At 39.4% G+C, this 16342-nt stretch overlaps 1 non-coding gene across 1 annotated transcript; it reads right to left on the reverse strand.

Moving 5' to 3' along the window:
* Positions 1-11055: 11055 nt before the first annotated feature.
* LOC149232199 (U4 spliceosomal RNA) lies at positions 11056-11204 on the reverse strand. The gene has a single exon (XR_016248538.1). It is a non-coding gene; the product is annotated as a U4 spliceosomal RNA (small nuclear RNA).
* Between the last annotated feature and the right edge of the window lie 5138 nt (positions 11205-16342).

Below are 16342 nucleotides of genomic sequence, written 5' to 3' on the forward strand. Positions count from 1 at the left end.
TCCCCTATGGCCCCCTATGGAAAGAAAACAACAAGTGGGAGAATGTTGGGTTGTGTTATATTCTTTCCATGTTAGAGGGGGGGCATAGCCCCCCCTTCATTGCACCGATTACGCAGCGGGGGGGTCACAAGGGGGGTGGTGGCCCCGCCCTGTCCGGGGGCTTTGAGGGGGGCAGGTAGCCCCATTCTACGGGGTCCGAAGCAGCGCCCCAGAAAATTTATTTTTTTTGGACCCTATATTAGGTTGGGCGGACCTACCTATGGTTTTGTGCATGATTTTCGCATATGGTTTTGGATGTGATGGTTTTCGATCCATGGTATTGGATGCTTCGGCATGTATAAATATGTATTGTAACATTGAAAGGAACATAATGAAAAATCAAGTTAGTAGTCCCGGTTTTAGGATCCAGGGGAAAATCTTTGTGTATATGTTGTTATATGTTATGCTCTCACATTGTTTATTTTATGTGTTTTAGAATTTGTATGCGAGTAATTTCTGTATGGGGTTAAAACCTACATTTGGTTGACATGTGGTTGCAAAGTAGTTGGATGCGATAGGGAGTTTGGCTATGGATTGTCCATTTGACTGGTGCAAAACGACCAAGGCCTCCATGTATATGGGATGACTTTGATCAAAGGTTTCTCTTGGAATACGGTGGGGATGCATTGTTATGGATCTATGGTTGCGGGAGTCTTCTCAAATCTACATTGGTGGTAGCGGCTTGCCAAGATTGAGAAGGAAGGGGAGTACATCCCTGTCAAGGTTATGGCATGATTCCTTCTCATACATGTTTAATTCATAAGTTTTGGGTATAAGGATACCCTTTTGTCTCTTCATCCCAGATCTAGTCGAGAGACATGAAGAGAAGAAAAACTCCAGATTTTCTTTAAAAACTTCAATGAGAAGACTTCCATATGTTGGATTTGGGTTCAGATCTAGTGGAAAATTTGAAGCAAACCATAGAAAACAACCTAGGTATACAAGTGTTTTTAAAAAAATTGATTTTTGAGGGGAAATTGTTGCAATATGTGATTCAAATAAATGATTATAGCATTGAAAGGAACTCCACCATAATATTAAATCTGAGGATGAGGGGTGGAGCTCTAGGAATTAAAAACCCCAATGGACCAGCGTCGTTCAAGGATGTAGTGAAAGGGAAGGTTTCTTCTCCCACTGATCAGATCTAAAATATGTCAGGACCTTACATAATCGAACAAGCAAAAAAAAGCACTAGCTATGGATTTGAAACCCCCAAAGGTAAAATTGTTTTTCTCTCATCTACAATCTAAGGCGTTAATATGCAGGTTTAATGGTTTTTGGCAAAGATCTGAAGATTTCTGTGATCTCTCCTTATGTACCAAGGGTTTCTTCATAGTATAATTGACACGCAAAAAAATATGGAGCAAGACTTCCTAAATGATGGGTCATGGCTTTGGGGTAGAGCTAAGCTTTTTAGTACCCCATGGTTCCCATAATTTGATGCTACAAGCACAGTGGTCACTACAATGTTGGTATGGGTGAGATTACCAAATCTCTCTCTCCCTTTTCGGCACCATAAGGTCTTAGAAGATATTGGAAATACTCTTGGAAAATTCAAGAAAATGGACTATGAATGAATAGAAAAAAGCATATTTACATTTGCTAGAAGTTGTGGAGATAGACCTTAGCAAAGGCCTACTTAATTGCATCCACTTAAAACATGAAAATTTTTAGTGGACCCAGGTCTTAGATTATGAGAATACAACATTTAGATCCTGAATCTATTTTGAAACAAGATACTTGCAGAACACTTTCCCACAAGCTAAAAAGATCCCAAAAAATAAAAAGAGGCAGGTCTGTAAGCCAAAGGGATGGCAGGTACCTGACAATTCTGAAGAACAAGAAGAAAAGACCATGGAAAATACTCAAAATATGGATGCACAGGCAGAACATGGAAACCAAGCAGACAAAGGAGTTGTGGATCAATCAAGAACCATTACTCATATCCAAATGGTACAAAAATAGCAGAAATCAAAGCATCAGCGCAGAAAAAGAGGAAACACTCATTAAAAAGGGACCAAGGATATAAGGAAAACCCATGTATCCAAGAGCTCAGATTTAGATAAAGAAGTCCCCTTGCAGAAAGTTAGAAATCAATTGGAAATAGTAACAACTAATCCCAATCATGGGGTTTCGCAAAAAGTTCAGAAAAAAAAAAAAAAAAAAAGGCAAAAGGGGGAAGTTAAGTGATTATTATCACACTTAGCTCTGACGAAATTATGTAATTTTTACAGTTTTTTATTATTATGTGCATTAGTTGAAAGACTAACATGATCGAATCCCTAAAGACATCTACAAAATGTGATTGTGTTCCTTGTTTATAGGTCCAATAAAATTGCGATATTTTTTTTCGAGAAAAAAAAATGAGTTAAACATATATACATTGAAAAATAAAAGTGTAACAAGATTCTTAACCATGGAGATCACTCTCACTTTACGATTGAAATTTTTAACCTGTAAATAAGTTTTGTCCCAATATCATGACTTATTAATACCACATGCTCAAAAAAACCCATATGTCAAGTTCATATGACAATTTTTGTATTTTACAAGTGTAATTAAAAGAACCAAAAAGACATAACTACTTTTGAGAGAAATATCAATCTGCAATATATGACTATTACTAAGAATATTCATTGGAGATATAATCTCTACCATCCATCTCAGAATTATTTATCTATTTCTAAATAGAATAAGAATATTCATTGGAAATATAATCTCTATCATCTATCTAATAATTATTTATCTATTTCTAAATAGAATAAGAATATTCATTGGAAATATAATCTCTATCATCTATCTAATAATTATTTATCTATTTCTAAATAAAAACACCGACCTATTAAGAAATATTCAATAAAAAACAGCACAAAAAAACAAAACATATTTACTGATAATGCATTACTAAATTTCGACAACCTCATTAACCTAACAATTAAAAATGAAATGTGCATAAGGACAATCGATAGATAGATAGATATATATGAAATGTGCACAAGGACCAACGATAGATAGATATATATGAAATGTGCACAAGGACCAACGATAGATAGATATATATATAGATAAATATATATATATATATATGACCCGCTACCTAATGCAAATGACTTCCATGTAATTTTAGAACCATTTTAATATGAAGTAATTTTAGAACCATTTTAATATGGTTGTTTAAGGTCGTTTAAACAGTGGCAATGTACCTGTGAGTAAGGAAATGCGCGGGATGGATGGAGAGCCCCTGCTCCCTGTTGCGCCCCTGACCCTCTGAGCACGCCCGCGCCTGGCAGCTCTGCTGCTGGGCCGTAGCTCTCTGATTCTGATCCCCTTCGCCCAGGGCCTCCTGCCCTCTCTGCATCCGGGCCTCCTGGCCTCTTCTCGCCTGTTCGGGCCTCCTGCCCTCTCCGCTCTTGGGCCTTCTGCCCTTTTCCGCGGCAGCCCTGAGGCTGGCTGCTGCCTCCTGCTGCCTTTCCTCCTTTTCAAAGCCCTCTGCCTTCTATTTCTTCGGGCCTCCTGGCCTCCTAGCAAGCTGCCTGCGCACCCCTGCGAGGATCAATGGAATCGCCCTCTCATGAGCAAGCAGAAATGGAGAAAGCCTTCGCATCTCTTATTCCAGAGAACAACAAGGAAAGGATCCGCCCTTCAGCCTCAAAGTTTGTCAAAAAGTTGGATGAAATCCCGGAAGTCTCTCTTCCCCCAGCACTTCCAAGAAGAGCTGCTGTGGCTCTTGCAGAACGTGGCCTGGTTGGACAGTTCACGGGGTTATGGCCTTCCCCCCGCACGGTCCAACGCTGGGTGGAAAGAAACTGGAATGCGATGGTCCAAGGGAAAATCGCAATAAGGTTTTGCGGAAGGGGGTTCTTCACCTTCCTCTTTGAATCAGTGGAGGATCGAAACCTCATCTTCAGAAACGGACCCTATTTTATGGACACCAGAGGACTTTATCTCAATCGCTGGACTCCTGATTTCGACCCAGAAATGGACGTTCCCAATGCGGTCCCTGTCTGGGTTCGTCTGCCGCACCTACCGCTGCACTGTTGGGGAGACGAATCTGTACATGCTATCGGGAACGCAGTAGGGAAATATGTAGACAGATCGGAGCCAAAGGAGAATATGCATGCTTGTGCAAGGATATGCGTAGAAGTAGATCTGGGCAAAGGCTTACTAGAGGCAATCAAACTCAAAGTAGACCAGTGGACGCACATTCAGCAAGTGGACTACGAGCAGCTCCCCTTCAAGTGTAAGGTATGTCATGAATACGGTCATTTTGCTAACAGATGCAGTAAATCTAGAACAGAAGATATTAGCAATAATGAAACCCCTGAGGAAGCATGGGAAATAGTCAGGAAAAAAAAAAAAAGACAAACCCTCCCCTGGAATCATCTGAGCCCTCATCTGAAACCCCACTCCCTTCCATGCACCCATCTAGTTCTGGGCCTCCCATCCCCTCCTCCTCTAATCCCTTTGAATCCCTGGCTTCAGAGGAACCTCTATCCCCACCTCCGTCCCCCAAGGGCCCCAGAACCTCCCCCTCTTCTCCCCGCCCGGCCTCCCCCCCTCCAACAGTGGAGCGAATTCTAACTAGAAATAAAACAAAGGAAAACAACTCAGCCACGGATCCTCCGAGAAAAGTAGGAAGGAAATCAAACAAAGAAATAAGAGATGAGAATGCGGCAAAAGAAATGGCCACAGGGACCCAGCAACCAATGGACACTTATCTTGATAAGACCAAAGGAAGCGGGGAGAAATTGAAGGAGAAAAGTGGGATCCACAACAAATCAGGTAAATGATGATTTTGGTCTCTTGGAACTGTAGGGGGATGGGCTCCTCCCTAAAAGAAAATGCAGTCCGAGACCTTATTAAAGCAGAACACCCAGACTTCCTCCTACTCCAGGAGACCAAAATCAGTGAATAAGAATTCCAAAACAACCTGATAAGAAATAGAAAATATGAAGGAATAGCCACGAGTGCAATAGGAGCATCAGGAGGCATAGGGACAATATGGAACAAAAGTAATTGGAGACTCATAGACAACAGGCAAAGCAGATGGTGGATCAGAATGGATATGCAAAGCACAGACAAGAAGGAGGAATATACAATATACAACGTATATGCTCCCCCACACTTCAGGGACAAAGCTTCTTGTTGGGACTCCCTAATTGAAGATCTTGAGACAGCACAGGGGAGGAATATTTTCCTAGGCGGGGATCTCAACCTAATAAGGAATGCAGAGGAGAAACTAGGAGGGAAATTTATTATGGATCCCTATAGAGAAAAATTGGAGGACATTATACAAACACATAACCTCATAGACATACCTCCCCAAAATGGCCGCTACACTTGGTCAAACAAAAGAACAGGTAGGAATAACATCAAAGAGAGACTTGATAGAATTTTAGTACAGGAGAGAACAGTCACCAGCTTCCAGAGGATCCGCAGCACAATAATACAGGGCTTCAACTCAGATCACAAACCAGTAGCGTTGTACTTAGACAAAGGAGAAGACATGGGTCCGCTGCCTTTCAAATATAACAGAGCATGGGATTCCAGTGAAGACTTCAAAACCACGATAAAAGAAGCATGGAAAACAGAGATAACAGGCTCTCCCCACTTCGTTTGGGAAACAAAGATCAAACTGTTGCGGATTGCCATAAAGAAGTGGGCGAGGAACCACGTGATCGAGGAAAAGAAGGGAAAAAATGAATTGCAAAGGAACTTAGAGCAGTGGAATCAGGAAAAGGAAGCAGTCCAAGAAACGGAGGAAGACCAGAGGAAAGAAAGCGAGTTGTACAAAGCACTTTACAATCAGCATCGTAAAGAAGAGGAAGAAATTAGACAGAAGTCGAGATGTTTATGGCTCAATTCTGGGGATAAAAACACCAAGTTTTTCCACAACAATCTCAAAGTAAGGAGAGCTGGAAATAACATAGAAAGGATAATGGTCGAAGGCAAAGAACTTACGGACCAAGAGGAAATCAAGGAGGCTGCTTCTAAACACTTCCAATCTCTTCTCACAGCTGATCCTCTCTACCAAGACAATCCAGAATTCGCCAACATTATAGAGAGAAAGGTCTCAGAAGCACAAAATCGTGAGCTGGACAAAGAAATATCTATAGAGGAGATAGAATGGTCAGTCAATAGTATGCCTCTAGATAAAGCCCCCGGGCCGGATGGCTTCACGGTGAGCTTCTACAAAACCCACTGGGATATCATCAAGAAAGATTACATAAGAATGGTGAAAAACTTCCACTCAAAATGTAAAATGGGCAGCAGTATCAAGTCTTAGCATCTGGCGCTAATTCCAAAAGAACCCAATCCCAAATCCTTTGACAGGTTCAGACCGATTTCATTATGCAATGTCTCTTACAAAATTATCACTAAGATTCTGGCAAATAGGCTCAAAAAAATTCTTCCCTCTCTTATCTCCGATAACTAAGAAGGATTTCTCCCCAAGAGGCATATAACAGACAATGTAATCCTGGTTCAGGAGGCGATACACAGTAGCGTTGCTAGAAAGGAGAAGGGTATGATAATCAAGTTGGACATGGCGAATGCCTTTGACAGGGTAAATCACACATTTCTGCGGAATGTCCTTGAGAAGTTCGGTGTCTCAGAGCTCTTTATCAGCAGGATTATGGAAAGCATCTCACAAAATTGGACAGCCCCCTTAATCAATGGTAGGCCTTGCAACGCTTTCAAGAGCTCAAGAGGCCTGAGGCAAGGATGCCCTCTTTCTCCTTTCCTCTACATCATCATGGCAGAAACTTTGAGTTTGCACCTGGAAAACAAGCGAAAGCTGAAGGAAATAACAGGAGTGGAAATCATCTGAGGAGCGAAAGGGATCAATCACTCCTTATTTGCAGATGACACTCTATTAATCGGAGGTGCATCAAGCCTCATGGCCAGGAGATTCAAGACCATCCTGGACCTTTTCCTTCAAGCCTCGGGGGGCAAATTAAACAATAATAAGTGCATGATTTACACTTGGAATGTACCAAGATACATAACCCAAAGAATCTCACTAATAATGGAAATCCCGGCCCAATCTAATTGGTCTCACTTCATGTACTTAGGACTGCCTCTGGCCAAAGAGGTACTCAAAAATGAAGTTTGGATCAAGCTTATTGAGAAGCTAAGAGGGAAACTGCAGAGCTGGGGGATGTATTGGCTTAACTTGGCGGGCAGATCAATTCTCATTAAAGCCATTCTTTCAGCCCTCCCTATCTATCAATTTGCCATCACCCTCGCCCCTTCAAGCATCCATAAACATATGGAACTGATTCTTAGAAGCTTCCTATGGAAGGGGGGAAAGCAAAACACCAAAAAATTCAGCTTGGTGAAATGGGAAAAGGTCATCCTTCCGATAGAAAATGGAGGGCTAGGAATCAGAATTCCTAGGCTGGCAAATATGGCAATGGGCTTCAAGTTAATATGGAGAATCTTAAAAGAGAAAGGAACCTGGTGGACAGAGGTCATCAAAAGGAAATATCTGAATGGGATCAACAGCAACATCCTCTCCGAAGCAATCACTGACAGACAATGTACCCCTGTTTGGAAATTAATCAAAAAAACTCTTCCCCTCCTCAAGTCTCACATCTCCACAGTCCCAGGTAATGGTAAGCATATCAATGTGTGGAAGGATAGAATTATGGGTACTGAAGCTAGGGAAAATTTCATCAATTTCAGACCTCTGTAGCAGTGGATGTCAGAAGCCAACCTTAAAACTCTTTTCGATATCTCACTCTGGGATCAAAACAGTTGGAAAGGATGGAGAACTTTGCAACTACCTACAGGTTTGGAGAATCTATGGAAAGACCTCAAGCTCTCTCTCACAGGTTCAGCTCCTACAAACAGAGTGATAGAGGATAACTATGTTTGGTATCCAACTGAAGGCAATTACACAGTGAAAGAAGGTTACAAGGCACTCCAAAATTCAACGGCAATCAACAATTGGCAACTCCACAAAGCAGCATGGAGAATTGAAAGCCTTCCTAAGATAAAAATTTTCAATTGGACCTTGCTTCATGGCAAAATCTTGACAGCAGAAAATCTTAGGAAGAAAGGAATTCAGGGTCCATCTCTTTGTTTCATGTGTAGGGAGGCGGAAGAAACCATCAACCACCTATTCATTGATTGCCCATTAGCAAGATCCTGCTGGAAACTCATAACCAGTCCTCTAAACACTGGAGATCTTCCCAACCAGACTTCCCTCCTCCAGAAAGGTTGGGGGAAACTCTTCCCTTACGCCACCAAGAACATGAATCTAGCTAAGAGGATATGGACCAGCATCCCCTCAAATCTCTGCTGGCAGTTATGGTTAGCCAGGAACGAATGTATATTCAAAAACAAGAAACCTAGTATAGCTAGCATTCTGGCTAAAACAACTGCTATTATCGCTGAAACAATTGAAGCTAATGGGATTTCTCATGCAGACCCGGAATACAAAGAGGATAGGGTAAAGGAATGGATCGGGAGATTCAATTGCAAAACAAGAACAAAAAATATGTCAAGAATAGGAGCAGGGCAGAATGATTGGAAACTCAGAGGGACAAAGGAGGAAATCCACAGTTGGGTCCAAAACCAAAAGCGGTTCACGCTTTACTTTGACGGGGCTTCGAAAAATAACCCAGGCAGAGCTAGAGCCGGGGGAATAATAAGAGATCCTCAAGGGAAAATAATTGTTACTTACGAGTGGGGTTTGGGCATCATGACGAATAATAAGGCTGAGGCTTATAGCCTTTTGTTGGGGATCTCCATCGCCCTGAAGTTAGGCATTCAAAATCTCTTAGTCATTGGAGACTCAGCGATCATCATTGCAGCAATGAACTCCGGAAAAGATTTCAGTCAAATCGCCTTAAACAGAATCAAAGGCCGAATTATGGATCAGATCAAGGGCATCAGCAAAGTGACTTACAAGCACGTTTTAAGAAACAACAATGCGGAAGCTGACGAGCAGGCAAACAAAGCCACGGGAAGACTCAAGGGCCAGGTTAAGGAAAACAATGAAATATATGACAGGGATATTCCATAGTAAAGACGTACTCCCTTCGCATCGGACAATTGGTCACCTCAGGCATCCGTTTCAAAGCTGCTGGATTGAGATCATCTTATCCTCATCATACCATATCCTCCTCGACTGTCAAAACAGGCGTTACGGGACAGTGCATCGGTCTCCGGATTCGAGGAGTGCAGGCAAGACGGGGATCCTCACAAAAATCAACCCAGACAATATCTCAGGACGTGATCACGCCCATACTGAAGACAGACTTCAAGGACAGGGGAAAAGCAACCCCAAAGATCTTCCGGACTTCAAAAATAGATTCACCACCGCTCGATTCAAGCATGAGCGAGCCCTCTACGTTCCTATAAAAGTCAGCGATTCCCTCAGGACTTTCACAACTCATGGTGATCAGAATCAGAGGCGAAGGGTTCTCTACAGGCGGGAGCTTCAGTTAGAAGGGTCATCTCAGGATCATAAGGGCAGTTTCTTGCTCAAAGACAACACCGAGCCCCTCTCGGTTTGCAGTCAAGACTTTCAGTTTCTCAGAGTCTACAGTGCCCTTCCAAATCCCAGGCATCGTCTGAAGGCGCTCAACTCGATTCGGAACTCAGCTGCTCATCCACCATCCTGGGTAAACGTTTTTTTCCACTATAGTGCTTTTATCATTGCTAACAGTCTGGTTTTTGTCTCTAGCTTCGTTCTGAGGCCCTTGGCAACATATCCAGCGAGCAAGCAGATCAGTGGTATCGTTCTCACGCACACTGCCACTTCAGAAACTCCCCGGGGGACTGCTGATTTAGAATCCCAATTCAGAATGGCGGATCAGCAAAATCAACCTGCTAATCAGGCTCAGCCCAGGAATTCTATGGGAAACATCTTCAACAATAAGGATTGTAGCATGTGTAAAGCTCATGTAATCATGATAAATGCATTGAACAAACAGGTGAAGGAGCTGACCGAGGATTATCATGCTGATAGAAATTCCAAGCGCAAAAAATTGGAGAAAAGGAAGAAAGAAATCGAAGATTTAAAAGACCGCTGCATTCACATGGAAGCTGCCATAGACCATCTTCGTTCCCTCACCGAAAGCCAGCAGGCTGAAGCCTCAACTAGAGCAAGCAAGAGAGGGCCTCTCCCGGATGACTCTGTTACCCAGCACTCCCCTTAAGACTTATGCATTGTAAATTTCGTTGGCTAGGAGGCTCTTTTGTCAGGCAATATAGCCGTTTATTTCTATTTCTGGGTTTAATCAATAGAAGCTACGAGGATTATGGGTCTGCGAACCCAATTTTGAACCTCAGCTCCCAAAATCTCCCTCTTTTGTACCAGAATACTGGACTGTTGGTTTTTTAATATACGAGTAGACGACTTTGTTAAAAAAAAAAACAGTGGCAATGTAACATAGAAATATAGCTAAATAAAATCAATATACGGTCAACAGTACCCGCTAGTACCCGCTAGATAGATATATATTTGACCCCGCTAGTACCCGCTAGATAGATATATATATATGACCCGCTACCTAATGCAAATGAATTCCATGTAATTTTAGAACCATTTTAATATGGTCGTTTAAACAGTGGCAATGTAACATAGAAATATAGCTAAATAAATCAATATACGGTCAACAGTACCGCTGATCCGCTGATCTACTGTATCCATGCACTGCTACCGAATTTCTAGGGGCTACCTGTACCTATGCAGTGGTTTACGCAGAGCTTATTTCCGTGCCCAGCCAAGTTGGGTTATACGGCAAGATCTTCACAGCTGAAGTTGCTGGCTCCGATCTGCCAAGGCTTACCCACGATGCTTATCATATTGGAATTCTATTTTCGGGAACTTCTGTTTTCAGCCATCGCAAGACTGAAGCTCAAATGTGACAAGAAGGGGTGAGAACCTCAAATGCTTATTCAGTGCCCGAGGCAAAGCTGAGACCTCGAAAAAATTCTGTAAGGTCCAGGAGTACGTAGGTTTGAAACAGCGAACCAAGAAGTGTGAATTTTTTATTTGTTAGGGCCCGAGCCAAAGGAGGGCCCTCCAAAAATTCTCGAAGGCCAGGGCGTGGCCCAGGCCGATGAGGGGGGGTTGGAAATAGTTTTCAACCAGCAATTGACGCGCCTCGGTTTTGCCTCCCTAGCTGCGTCATTGCCCCAAGCGCAAAGATGCTTCGTAACCCTTTGTTCCTCGTCCTAGTAGTCTTCGTCGTACCTTTTAGTTTTTGCCCCTTAGATGTGGGATATTCTAATGTTTTCATTTCTTTTTCGACAAACACCTCCAAATGGATTTCATCATTAAACTCGTTTTTTTAACAAAGCATCTCTTAATTTCATCATTAATAGGCATAAATTGAGCCACTCGTGTAATATGCTTTCCATTGATCGTGGGCTCTGGGTTTCATAAGGTGATGGCCATCCATCTTTGCTCAACGTTAGATAGAGAAGATCAATACCCATCCATCGTTCCCTTAAGTAGGTTTTGAAGTTTTCTTTATTCTTGAATTTGTTAGGGTAAGTATTACAAATTTATTAGTTTAGCGCTAGGGAGGAGGAGGGCTAATTGTAGTGATTTTCATTTTACTTCGAAAGAATTGTGTTCTAGGATAAGGAAGAACAAGGATCATCCATCATTCCCTTGTGTAGGCTTCTTAGGTTTCTTACTCTTAAATTTGTTAAGATAAGCATTACAATTTATCAATTCACTGCTTGGAAGGAGGGGTCTAATTGTGGTGACTCTCCCCTTACTTACAAACAACCTTACTCTCTGATTGTTGGGACTCCCTAGAATGGGTCAAGTGAGATGGAAAGGTAATACATGGTTCCCTTCTTATGGTGCAAGGTGTCATTAGTGATACAAGAGTTTGCACAAGGGCATCAAACCCAATTCAAGCATATAGAGTTGAAAAATAATTAGCACATCTCAATTAACTAAAACTAGTAAGCTATAATACAATGAAAAACTCTTAGCAAGGTGTACTTAAATTAAAGATATTTTCATATACCTTTGTCAATGGGTAAAAAAACTTCAATTCTAATATGTTATTATATTGCACATAACTCGGTATGTCAAGGATGTATATCTCCTAAAAGGGTGACCTTCTATATAGTGGAGAAAAGGAGGAGATGGGTACAAAACTTAGTAAGCCATCATTATGGAGACTTAGCATAAAGGTTATACTAAAAGAGGTGTTCATGATTTTTAGGGCTACCATAATGAGGACATTTACGCAAAAGAATATCCATGTACATCAAAGCACTACCAATAACTAAACCACCCAAAATAAGAGCCATGTAAAAAAATCTTCTCGGATCCAACAATTATCTTCCAAACAATACAAAGATTAAACAAGTAAGTCTTACTTAAACTTCATCTTTAGACCTTATTCAATTGGCCAAGGGATCGCAATCTATAGCCATCAATAGGTTGAATTTTTTTAAAAGCTTCAGTCTTGTTCCATTAATGTTTCCACCAAATTTTATGGGCCTAGAAGCCAAAGGTCATCAATAAAGAGTTAGGAATAATATCATTAATTAGAATGGGTTAGCACCATAAACCTTACTTTCAATTTTATCCAAGGCACCTTGTTTAGTAGGAAAATGAAAAATGTCATGAATGGAGTTGATAACTCCTTTAGAAAATCTAAATCGAGTAACATGCATTTCCATGAACACCTTTCCTTCGTGCAACAAGATTGAAGACCACCACAATAACTAATCATTAAATAATAGCTTGAATCTCAATGTTTGGCCTTTCTCATTAAGGTCAAATTTAACTACAACCTCCTGTACTTTCCTAATACATTGGAAAACAAAAATCTCTTTTACTATCACTTGGATCAGCACAATAATGAGAGTTTGAAAATTGAAGCCTCACCATCACTTTTTCCGAAAAGGACTATAGAGAAAACAAAGTATCTTAAAGTACCTTCCACAGTTCATTCCTTCCCAAGGCCCAAATTTCTCAATTAATGCACAATACTCGAGCATGTAATAGATTTTAACAATGCTCATATGAGCCAATCCCTAGGAGTACAACACAAAATCCAATTAACTTCATGAAAATTTACACTTTCAATATAAGCCCAAAGAAAGCTATATAACACATGTAGAAAATAATGTGGTGTTATTTGGTAGAAAACAATATTGATATTTCATATTGCATCTATAATCCTCAAGTTGTAAGAATTCCACTTTTAGGAAGCATAAAAGTACTTTTCAAGTCATGGCATTGTAATAACACAACATAAAATGTTGGTTCATACATAATGATGAGAACAATACATACCAGATTTGGCTTATAATGTTAGCATGATGTGCATACATTAGATCTATGGGTGTGCACGTCAAACCTTCCCAACATATATCTCTTTGTAAATCTAACATGATCACCATGACAAACAAAGTTAAAAAGACATGATAATAACATCATATAACATAAGTTCCTTAAAAAATGCTTAGAATGATAATTAACAAATATGACATATATCTATATATGATATTTGTATGATGTAAATTACGCATCGGATAAAAAGGAAAATGAATAACAAAAAAAAACACAATTCTAGGTATTCACCACAATAAATTAACACAATTTATGGGTTTCGAGCTTAAAGAAATATTGTTTAAATACAAATATATATATATATATATATATAAATAAATAAATAAACTATTATGGAAAATATTGTTTGAAAAAAATAAAAAATAAAAAATAAAAAAATAAAATTATTAAGAGATCTCGAAACTGGGGTGGAATCAAATAATATTGGAAAAAAAATAGGGTTTTTATAATCATGATGTGCATATTACACAAAAATATCTTAAGAATAATTGAAATATTGTAACAAAATGCAAGGGTTGTGCACTCCATGGATTCTTTGGATTTATGTCATCATTTATAAATCCCTTAGTTTTACTTTGTCACATTAAATATCTCCATTTCATGGTTTGGATAATTCAATTCTCTTGTTTTGAAGTTTTCAAGATCTTAAAAGGAAGTAACAATAGTTTTAACTTGAGCGTGCCTACATTGGATAACTCCCATGTCAATTCTATGAAATAAAAAGAACCATTCAAGAGTTAGTGTGGGATAATCCTATTGATCATTTTGGGTGGTTGACATTGTCTCGCCATTGGTATTTTTGCAAGCACACACATAATGTTATTTCACTACACATAGTTGAAATGAAAATCATAATCATGGTTAGATGCATAGAGTTTGTTGCATATGCATCACACTATTTTTTTATATAGAGTTTAAATATAGAGCCAAAATATAAGCAAATCCAAAATACTAGTGTAGCAACAATATAAAAAGGCAAGTTCAAGAAAAGTCAAAACAAACATGGTTAGACAAACTAGATTTCATGCAATAAAATGAAGCCTAATTGCACATAATTCAAGAAAATCTAAAATGAAATGAAGCCTAATTGCACATCTCGGATGAGGCATAGAACAGAAGGTGATAGGGTGCACTGTTAAGGTACTCTTTATGTTAAGGTCCCAACTTCAAAACCCCGTGGACATAGATCCAACCATGTAAAAGGTTAGTGTGGCCCGTGCTAGGTGTGATCCTTGAGTGATTTTGAGAACTTAGATGTCCTTGGGTCATGGTTTATTAGCCATAGGCTAGTCCTATATGTCATGTAAAAACTAGAAAATAGAGAAAAAAAAAATGAATCTTAATTGCACATAATTCAAGCAAAGTTGAAATACAATGAAGTCAAATTGAACACAATAGCTTATTCTTGGTTAAGCAAAGCTTATTATACACATATAACATTACTTTACAACACATAGGTGAAATGTTGAACAACTAAAATTATAGAGCATTTGAAATGAAAATCACATGAAATATAGATTAGAGGATAATTAATTACTCTGATTTGTGGTGCATTTCTCCTACACTACTATTCTCTTGCAATTGAGCCTTCATTCAAAATTCACAACCATGTTACTCACAAGTATGAAGAAATTTTAACATCATTGACAATCATTTGAGATCCCAACTCATTACTTGCATTCAATTCGACACAATGCTCTATAAGGAACTAAAGGGACATACCAATTTAATGCTAAAACCTACAACTTGTTTGCACCTACATGCAAAATAAAACAATGTCAAGAATTTTTTGCTTGTTAGCATTCTTGCATAAGTTGATGGGGTGCCACAATGAGAATCACCAAGTTTTGAGCCTAGCTAATACCTGTCAAGGGTGATAAATATCCTCACTAGTCAAAATGACAAACTCAATACTTCATAAAATTGGAATTTTCGGAAATGTTTCCTTTGGAGTTTGAGCAATGGAAATTTAGAGTATTTTATATATTTTTATTAGGTGCATATTCATGCACATTATTTACCTTTAGAAGGGTTGTGGGGAATGAAGGTGAGCACATGTTTGTGTTTGTAACACTTATACTTTTTACTAGGTTGACAAACATGCACATCATCACCCCTCAAGAGGGTGGGTGGTGGGAGATGACAATGTACATCAATGTGCTTGTAGTGTTTATGTATTTTTTAAAAATTGAACACTCATGCACATTGTCATCCCCTACATGGTTGGGTGTATACCTCGATTTTGACATCTAGGATATAACGAGTTCAATTATGTGTACATTTTAAATATGTAGTTGTAAAGGTAGGAATTGATCCTTTTGAGCTTAAATAAATGATCCCATGTGTAAATGATGTAAATATGTTTGTATGGATTTTTATTGTAAAACTCAAGGCCAATGCCGAATTAATGAATGTTTGGGCATGTATATTTCTTAAATATGCTTCTACGGGGTGTGTGGTAGGCTTGCCATGGTTAACCAATGCTATCCCATGGTGAATGTTTAAACAAGGAGAGATCTTGATTAACATGAGCCTAAATTATGTCCCAATCCCTTAATGACAAGTCTCATATTTAATCAACCCTCTTAGGCACTTGCCTCTTGGCTAGGTGTTTGGGATAATGAGGGAATTTTGAAATGGTGGGATCGTTTTATGTCAAGGGCAAGGTACTCTGTTGCTTCAAAGCTTGTTGATGGAATCTTTCACATGAAATTGAAATTTAAGCTAGAAGATATGGGTACGATATTCTTAAAGAAGGATTATTTTTTATCACACGATCCACCAATATGAGTGACAAAGAAGATGTCTTCAGCCAATACTATAATTTATGGTGATTTTGAGCCTACAATTATAGAGTTAACTAGTGAATGAAAATTGAATTCTCTCCTGCTTCTCATATGAATATACAGGAGGTGATTAAGATGTGGATCATGGGAAGTCACTTCAGTGAATTAACTCCACTAA

Source organism: Pinus tabuliformis, chromosome J (assembly GCF_031772625.1).
Source record: "Pinus tabuliformis cultivar Carrire ecotype Pingquan chromosome J, CPIR1, whole genome shotgun sequence".
Lineage (NCBI taxonomy): Eukaryota > Viridiplantae > Streptophyta > Pinopsida > Pinales > Pinaceae > Pinus > Pinus tabuliformis.